The 9,482-nt window shown below is 34.2% G+C and overlaps 1 long non-coding RNA gene across 2 annotated transcripts; it reads right to left on the bottom strand.

Moving 5' to 3' along the window:
• Positions 1-912: 912 nt before the first annotated feature.
• LOC122002392 lies at positions 913-4,121 on the bottom strand. 2 transcript variants are annotated; one of them, XR_006117641.1, is made up of 3 exons: positions 3,856-4,121; positions 1,724-3,770; positions 913-1,619 (listed from the first exon to the last, which is right to left on the bottom strand). It is a non-coding gene; the product is annotated as an uncharacterized LOC122002392 (long non-coding RNA). The 2 variants fall into 2 exon arrangements; XR_006117640.1 differs by having other exon boundaries at positions 921-1,619; positions 3,864-4,121.
• Positions 4,122-9,482: the final 5,361 nt, after the last annotated feature.

Raw genomic sequence — 9,482 nt, 5'->3', positions numbered from 1 at the left:
GCACTTGATTGAGAATCTCCCTAAGTAAACCACCGTATACGTCCGGCCGGATGTCGCGGAATCTGGCCGGCCGGACGCCCTCCAGGGAGTAAGGGCAAAAGGACAAGTGACATCTTTTTCTGACAGCGGGTATGTTCCACATGTAGGTCATATTCCAAATCTTATGACAGGGGGTTCTGCTATCCCATCGAGGACATGCTTGGACTGTAGCAGTATGGGTCAGGTAAGCTCACTGACAAGCCCTTACTGGGGTATGGGCTATACACGTGTACACCTCGGTATGTATACACTCGCTTCTCCGCTACCCTATATAAAGGCCCTCATCCTTCGCCGGAGGTACGCGTTCTAATATTTTGGTAGCCACTTTTTCACTACTTGCTTGCCTGACTTGAGCGTCGGAGGGTCGTCGCCGGGAACTCCTTCCCGGCCCGACTTTTGTGCAGGCTCGCCGGAGATTCGTGCAACCAGACGGAGGCCTACGTCATCAACTAAGAGAGCGCCACGAGCCCAGCGTCCGTTGGTTCAGCGATTCGGACAGAATCATAAAATATCATGAAAATACAACTAATTAATCTTCTTACTATTGAACCAAAAATGTGACATACAATTCAAATAGAAAATATATACACATAATCCACAAACTTTAGATTCATGTTAAATTTATACAAAAGCAAAAAATCCTTCTAACATTGCATCTTCTCGAAAAATTTGAATGCCCTTCTTGAAAAAAAAAAAAGAAACCCCATTTTCAATTTCTTTTCACATTTATCTATGAGGAAGAAAATTATTACATTATAATTAAGATGAAGCGGTTCAGGTTCACATAATCAATGCATTAAATTATTATATTATAATTAAGATGAAGTATCTCACATAATCAATACATTAAACCTAAATCTAATGAATAGATTTAACAAAGACAATAAGCTAACAAATTAAACCCATAGATAAACAGGGACGCTCAAAAAATTTATTGACCAAGTAGATTTACATCTCTTCCATCCTGCACAATCCTCAGTTCTTAGTGTGGAAGCAATTTACTTATCTTTGCATCCATCCTACAGTTTCATTTCCATTACATCCGTAGGGCAAGCACATATAATTGACTGACTCAAATAAGGAAAGATATCACATCATAAGTCATTGATACTTGAGGCAGATTATCAGTAGTGATGTCAGTATGGAGACTACTACCTGATGTATTGTCTTATTTAACCTTGCAGTTGATTCACCCAATCTTTACATAAACTTAATTTGCAGTCTTAAGCAATACCAATGTTCAATTATTTGTATTTTGGATGGTAAACCATATTAAACTGTGCACTGCTATACTGGTTACATATACTGCTTCTTGTATGCCATATAAATAGCTTTCTACTTGATGGATCAAGAAGTTAAAGCGATCTAAGACCTTAGAAACTCCACAGAAATAACATTTGGATCATTGCTTGTAATCAAAAACCTAATCTTTTGGTGGTAATGACGAGCATCAAACATAACTAATATACATGTGCACTGCTTACCAAATTTGCAAAAAAGTCACTGTCAATTGCAATTAATTTCGAGGACATTTTTGTCTTTGCACAGTTTGTAAGAGATTCTTTGCCAAGTTTTTCAACCTAAATGTGGACATGACATCCTTACTAAGTGAGCAGAGGAAATTGAAAATTGTTCTAGTACTTTGAAGTATACAATATTGATAAACTAATTAACAGGTTCATACCTTTACAGAAAGCTTTTCTTCAACATATTTGCAAGCCTCTCTCATTACAAGCTATCAAGAGATATTGAGAAACAATAATTGGCATATTTTATAAACCATATACTCTGATATATATATATATAAATTAAAATTCTTATAGAAACTAATGTTGCTGTACATGGGCTACTACTGAAGAAAAAAACACAAATTTTTTAAAATGTTTAGTTATTCACTACCCCGAAGCCACTGATTATAAACATTGGATGAATCCTATCTCTCACAAGATCATTTGCTCTATGTAACAAAGGATAACAACCCATCAACAATTCACAATATAATGTAAAACTGCAAAAAGAACTCAATAGGAAGTCTCTAAGCCACCTTAAGTAACTCAGCAGCAAGGATAAGCACTAGATGTTGTCCCATCTCCAACCTCTCGATCTTGAAGTTTAGCAAGTTCAACATGTAAGAATTGTGATACATCAATAATAAATTAAAGGATACATTTACACCAGGATCTAACTATCATCTGTCTCTAAAGTAATATTGAAATTGAAACAATAACTAACGAAGAGATGAACTAAATCTATCGCAAGACTATTACTTCTTACCTATCACCGGAGATCCTGCAAGTGCAGCGAGAGTCTTCCATAGGATTGAGCCAGCAAGCCAAAGGTCCTTCTCAATGGGGAAGGAGAAGCAAGAGGAAGAAAGCAAGATTTAACATGCCCTAATTGAATCAATCTCTTCCTTTATATATCCAGCCCAACCTATAGGGACTATCCATCATAAAGTTCATCCCTTATTAACAATCCATCAATGTTAATGAAGCGGATTATTGGATCTACACATTGAATCCATATCAATTTGATCCAAACTCTCTTTATATGAAATTAAAGTATTAGATCACTTAATTGGGATTTAGTTTCCTTAATGACAATCAATTGCGTGTGCTAATTAAATGTAAGCCCACCTTATGGAGATTAAGCTCACTCATATGAACTTAATTAGATTTAGTCCACCCACGTGGACTTAATCCTACCCAAGTACCTCTCATCATTTCGGTGTTAAATAAAACTCTTCCATAAACATAACTCTTCATGATTCAAGCCAAAACACCCTTAAACTTAGATTTCTGAAACTAGAAATTGAGAAACCAGATATCCAAAAATCAATTTTATTTCTGAAATTGACCTTTTGATTCTAGTTCCTGAAATGTGAAATGCAGGGATTAATTGCATCTTGGAGGCTTCTTAACTAAAGTTGGCAGCACTATTGTAATTTTGAAGAACCAGGAAGCTGCAAAGGAAAAGAATTTGACAAAGATCTGTACGGTTAGTGTGGAATCTGTAAATTTCATAATCTTTGAAATGATAACTGAATTTGGAGCATTAGCAAGACATGATTGAGTTCCAAGATCTATTAAGTTTATATGGCATATCTTCTAAATAATTGATCAGATACAAGTATTGAGCTTGTATTGTTTGCTAGGCACAGACATAATAATTTAACATTAACCAGGGCAATAAAGGACATTATGAGGCATTAATAAGACATTATGAGACATCATGAGGTCTGATATTTAAATCTCGGCAAAGTCGAGTAAATGCCTCCCTTATGTGCTAGTCATTATCTCAAAGACTAATAACCGTCTATGATTTACCTCCTCCGTGTTGATCCTGGGACAGGTTGACAGGGCCGTTGGAGACGAACGTATTCACCTTTTACCATTATGAGGCATTAATAAAATGGATTAGCTTCACAATGTATAATTTCATAGTCCACTTCTATTTGAATTTGTTTCTTGTGTTTAATTTAGCCTAAATTTATAGAATTTACATTTACATAAAACAAACATAGCTTAAAAAATACATAACAGAGACACTAAAAAAGACGTTGTCGTAGGCTCTAAAAAGAGCTCTCACCCCATGCAACGAGAAAAGAGAAAGGAAGTGCCTTCCCCAATCACACATACTGTGTACCCACATGTTGTGCGTCTACTCCCATGCGCCTCAGCAACTCCAAGTAGAAAGTCGGGCTTCGATTGAAAGCAACGAACACCATGCCGCTGTCGCAAAAATCCGTAAAATCAATGACCGACGATGAAAATCCAAAATATATATATATCAAACTATTTTCTTAAGAAGTAGCACTAGCTGACTGTGCGTGAGATTTTCCGACGGCGATTTGGGAAGCGAGGTTGGCGAGAAAGTGATCGAAGATGTCGGAATCGAGAGACGAAGTGAGGGAGTACTTGATCGTTAGGGTGGGGGCGTGTTTGCCTTCCAAGCATCATCGGGGTGGGGGCATCGGAAGACGTGCGAAAGCTTTGGTGGCTTTAAAGGGTTAGGGATTAGGTCGCGGGCGGTGCAGAGGAAGCTAGGTTGCAGGCGGTGCAGAGGAGTAGGGCTAGGTTGTTACCGACGCGTAGGAGTGGTGGAGTCAAAATTCATTGGTGGACCTAGAGAATTTTGATTGTATCTATTTCAGATCCTATAGATTTTTAGGGTTGATATCCATTTCAGATTCTATAGATTTTTAGGATTGCAAGAGTTCAAATATGCTATCCATTGTTTATTTCGATTTTTCAAAGATGTTAAAATGTAATAAGAAATAATCATCAAAATTCTCCACGTTGAGTCTGATATGATTCCATATCAAGCCCAGCGTGAATCTGATATCATTCTATATCAGGCCCAACGTGGAGAATTTCAGTGATTCTTTCTTATTATATGTTAACACCTATGAAAAGTCAAAATAAACAATGGATAACATATTTGAACTCCTTGCAACTCCAGAAATCCTCAAGAACTGAAATGGATGTAATCAAAACTCTCTAGGCTATCATTATCATTAGGTTTTGGTCCACATTAGACCTGATATGGAATCATATCAGCCCAACGTGGAGAATTTTGGTGATTATTTCTTATTACATTTTTAACACCTCTAAGAAGTCAAAATAAACAATGGATAGCATATTTGAACTCCTTGTAACCCCAGAAATCCACAGGAATTGAAATGGATGTAATCGGAGTTCTCTAGATCCATCATTGGATTTCGATCAAAATCCATTGATAAACCTAGACAGCTCTGATTATAGTTATTTTAGTTCTTGGGGATTTCTAAGATTGCAAGGAGTTCAAATATAATATCTATTGTTTATTTCGGCTTCTCAGATATGTTAAAATATTTTTAGAATAATCGGCGTGAAAAAGAGAGGAACAAAGAGAGAAAAGAGATAAATGTTGCGTGCATAGAAAGAAAGAGAAGAGAGAGAAATAACAGAGAAAATAAAAATAAAGGTAATTAGGAGGGTAGAATGGGAAAAATATGTAAAAAAAAGTGCATCTTTTGATAAATAACAAAGTAGCATATGTTGTTGGATCGAATTAGTGCGATAAAAGGGGGGTGAATATCATGTTTTTAAAACTTTTCTTCTACTCGTTAAAAACAAAGTCGTGCAGTGGAAAAATAAAGAACAGTTCGGTTACTTGGTTCAAAACCTAGATCGACTCCTACTCCAAGGTTCGCGATCCTTGACCACATCGATGGACAATCCACTAATACTCTTCTTTCCGAAAACCTCGGAAAAAAGCAATGCATACAATATGCAAGATAGTAACACCCTACTATCTTGTAAAAATTTAAGTACAATTGAAGCTTTTCTAAAATAAAATATATCGACAATAATTGACGACGAAGCTTGGTCGGCACTTTTAGATGGAGCAGCTTTTGAGTTGTAGAGCAGTAGCAGAAGCTTGTACAGAGATTATTTTCGAAGCAGAATAGAGTTGCCCAGCCTCTGACCTTGAGCTCTCTTTTATAAGAATCGTCGATGTTCGGTCGATCGATCTCTAATTCGATCAACTGAACCCACTCCCTTCCTTCCTGGTTGAGATTCGATGCTGATTCGATCTTCGACAATTAATGACCATTAAGGGTTCGGTTAATCGATCCCTCTGTTCGGTCGATCGAACGGGCTCCTTCCCTGTTCGTCGAGATTTGCTGAGATTCACATTTACTGTGTCTTTAATTTTGATCGTTCGATTGACCGATCCTCTGGTTCGGTTGATCGATCAGTGTAATTTCCTTCTTCTTCTGATCATTGCTGATTGAATTGATCTGTGATGAGTCAACCTGGTTCAGTCGACCGATCCCTGCGTTTGGTCGATTGATTAGGACATAACCTGCAAAACAGTGTTAGACATATACTCCTGTAAAATAGATGTTAGCACAGTTATATAAAATACATGAGTAATAATAATAGACAATTCAACTGTTTTGAACTCAACTTGGAACTCTTTTCGATTTCTTCAGTTGGATCAACGACCTTAGGTTGTTCCCTTCAGGAACCCGACCTCACTGTCGCTTCTCCAGTTATTTACCTCAACCTACCTGCCAAACATTGATCCTTCAGATCTTAGTTGGACTTTTCACTTAGCCTTGATCGGCTCGCTAGAACTTTTCTTTCGATCTTCGGTCCTCCAGATCTCTCATTCACACTGCCAAGCGTCGGGTCCTCTCGACCCACTTGGACTTTCACCTGGATTCCACGATTTGCTAAGACTTCTCCTACCTAGCCTCCAGCTAGATCTTTCCCGGTTGAGAAAACAACCTGCACACTTAGTCAACTTGTTAGATTATAACAAGACTTAACTTGAACCTTTGACAATATCAAAATTCAGATTTGATTCTGGTGCAACTTGCACAAATATATGTCTTTTGATAAATTTGAAAATCTGAATATGCCTTTTGATAAATTGTCTAGGTTTTCCGAGGATTTTCCCGCAGGGGAGGTTTTGTAGAGGAGGAGGTTAGGTAACAATAATGGTTAAAAAATCATTTTTGTAGATATTAAAAGAGTGATTATAGACCGTGTTTTTTAAAAAACATTGTCTTTAGACCATACGTATTTTAAAAAAATATTATTTTTAATAAAAAATTAAAAATATAGATAATGATTTTCACTATAAATATTATAAAAAAAATATTTTTTTAAAAAATATTATCTTATAAATGTTGTATAATCTTAATTTTCTTATAGTGAAATTCATTCGTCTGATTCAACAGTCATTTGGATTGCGTTTCTTCTTTGAAACCTATGTGCTTCTTTTCTATATAAACCAACCGAAGCTTGCATGCTTCAGCATCTAAGAGGATTATACCACAACTCCCTCTGTAAGCTTTTAAGTGCTGTTATTGTAAATTGCTTTCCAAGTTTGCAATTTTCTAAGTTATAATTCCCTATGTCTCTGTAAACTTTTATATGGTAGCTTAACAAACCTTCCTGGGCCAAAGGAAAGACTGTTTTTCTCGACTTATGTTTTTCTCAGCTTTGGTTTCATTAAAAACACTACGAATAGTACTTTGACACTAGACATATATCCATAACTTCACTCAGAACTAAAAGTTCAACGAAAACACAAATAGGACTTTAACACTAAACATCCATAAACTTCACTCGGAACACCAAAAGTTCAACAAAAAAACAATGACAAGCTTTAGACACAACTCCAAAAGGAGCACAACTCCAATTTTCAACACTTGGTCTAAACCCTGAACCCTGCCAAACCAAACCCTGGATCTCAAACTGTATCGGAGCGTTCACTTCAAAAACCCCACTATAAATTATTACCCACACAAACAATTATTACCAGAATTATAGACATATTCAGGGTTTGAGTGTTTTAGCGACGAAATTAATTGTCGTCACTAAATCAGCAACGTACTTTGATTTCCATCATTACATTAGCGACTGAAATTATTTATATGCTGCTAATTAAATAAGTTGAATATTATTTTTGGCTAATAGCAATGAAATTCTAATGTTGTCACTAATTAGTGACCAAAATAAATTTGGATCATTAATTTAACGGCAGATTTATAATACTATCTCTAACTTTTTCGCTATTAATCAATTTTCTTGTAGTGTTAAGCTATAAAGCTTCAAACAATAAGTTCTAGATAATTTAATCTCCATATACTATCATACATCAGTACCTTATCTATTAAAAAAAAACCAATACAGCATTCCAAACCGATGCACCCATCTATGAGTTCTAAACTCTTCATTGTTCCACCCTTGATCGATGAACTTAAATCGTTGTTCGCGTTTGATCACAATAATCCATAATATCACACTCAAATTATTAAAAAAAATAATTTTATCATATCACCGTACGGGAAAAGTTTGCCGGCAAAAATTATTCATCAAAATTTCATTTAGCCACTTATATATCAAAGTTAAATTTGACTGCTAATATCTAATTTTTTATTAGATAAAATTAAATTTGACCAATAATACTTAATTTTTTATTAGTAAAATCTATTTGGTCGAATTTCATACTAACTAAAGTTAGATTTAATCGATAATATTTAATTTTTTATTGACGAGAATTATAATATATAATTTGCTACCCATCAAAATTAAATTTGACAGATTATATTTAATTTTTTACTAATTAAAATTAGGTTTGACTAAATATTTAAAATATTTATTAATCATACTTCTTAGTAATTATTTTTTTTATAAAATATTTATAAAATTTGGATATGTGCTAAATTTTTATATTTAAATTTTTTCATAAAAATATATTTAATATTACTATAAATTATTTTAAAAAAATTTTATTTATAAGTCAATTTTTAATCAATAATAATATTACAAAATGTTAATTTTATTTATATCAAGTTATATGCTCAACACACATTCTTACGGATTCATACGGATACAGGGTAAGATGCCTTAGGATTTTTTTTTTAATATTGTTAAGATGCCTAGATTAAATCCAAATGCCTCAATTCTTTACAAACTCTATTTTCATAAGGCTTGTGGTTTGTCATCTCCTCTGCATGCTCATCAAGTTCTTTGCCATTGCCCTTTTTTTCTTTTTGTTCTACACGAATGGAAATATACTGTATGGGTTGAACACCAGACTGTAGATAATAAAAACATGCATCTCTGAATTTTTTTTTTTCCTTGTCAGCTTTTCAAAATATCATGCTTTTTTTTTTTTTTGCTATTATTCATGCCTCTGTTTTAAACTTAGAGTAAACATTGTGAAATTGTTGAACCTTGCTAACTTATAAATGCAACGATCAAGGTTCAGTTTGTCATCTCCATGATGAATCAAATGAAATTAACGTCGTTTCTGATTTTGATAGGGGTGTAAATGAATCAAGTCGTTCATGAACTATTCGAATCTCGATTCGATAAAAATTTATTTGAGCTCATTTAATGATTCTCGTTAAGATAAACAAACCAAGCTCAAGCTTCACAATATTCGGCTTGTTAGCTCGTGAACATTTTCGTTAAGTTCATAAATCAACTTTTAAATAAAAAATAATAGTTTTGATATTGAATTTATAGATTTTACATTACACTTATGAAATATATAGACAAATATATTAAATTTATTTATTAGAATAAAATTATAAATTTTAATAAGAATATTATAATTTTTTCTAAATATATAATTTAGTTTTTGATGAATATTTAAATTTATAATATATATTTATTAAGCTCGTTTAGGTTCGATAAAAGTTCGAATAAATTCGTGAGCCATGAATATATTCGTTGCATAAAGCTAAAGCTCAAGTCAATTATAAATGAGTCAAATTCAAACATTAAAGAGTTCGACACGGCTCGACTCGATTACACCCCTAGATTCTGGAGACACGTTCTAGGTTTACCAGCTAACTAGGTTTCGATCAATTTAGTGTTCAACTGTATGTATGAAAAGCCTAGGAAGTGTGATAAATCTCTCTATTTCACATGAAA

The sequence above is a fragment of the Zingiber officinale genome, chromosome 7A (assembly GCF_018446385.1).
Source record: "Zingiber officinale cultivar Zhangliang chromosome 7A, Zo_v1.1, whole genome shotgun sequence".
NCBI classification, from domain to species: Eukaryota; Viridiplantae; Streptophyta; class Magnoliopsida; order Zingiberales; family Zingiberaceae; genus Zingiber; species Zingiber officinale.
Note: the sequence above shows the minus strand (reverse complement) of the source record. Positions and strands in the feature narration are given on the sequence as shown.